The sequence below is a fragment of the Octopus bimaculoides genome, chromosome 14 (assembly GCF_001194135.2).
Source record: "Octopus bimaculoides isolate UCB-OBI-ISO-001 chromosome 14, ASM119413v2, whole genome shotgun sequence".
NCBI lineage: Eukaryota > Metazoa > Mollusca > Cephalopoda > Octopoda > Octopodidae > Octopus > Octopus bimaculoides.
The window spans coordinates 60187901-60188221 of NC_068994.1; the positions used below are offsets into that span (position 1 = coordinate 60187901).

General features: G+C 40.2%; 1 protein-coding gene across 1 annotated transcript in view; it reads right to left on the minus strand.

Annotated features, from left to right (window-relative positions):
• Positions 1-321, minus strand: part of LOC106880489 (synaptic vesicular amine transporter) — a 204301-nt gene that overhangs the window by 21001 nt on the left and 182979 nt on the right. The window lies entirely within an intron of this gene.

The window sequence follows — 321 nt, forward strand, 5'->3', positions numbered from 1 at the left end:
GAGAGAGAGAGAGAGAGAGAGAGAGAGAGAGAGAGAGAGAGAGGGAGAGAAAGTGAGCGTGTGTGTGTGTATACCTTAATGTTTGTATTATTCCTTTCATATCATAGTTGACTTTTTTACAAGGGTAATGAAAGCATTGGCGCTCTGTCGACAAAGACAGCTCCAAGACCACAACTGTAGAACTCGATATTTAATCCATCAATTATACTAACAGGATTACCAGTTCTTTAATAAAGCCTATCCCATAAATCTCCTCAAGTATGCAATTATCACAACACACACACACACACACACACACACACACACACACACACACACACA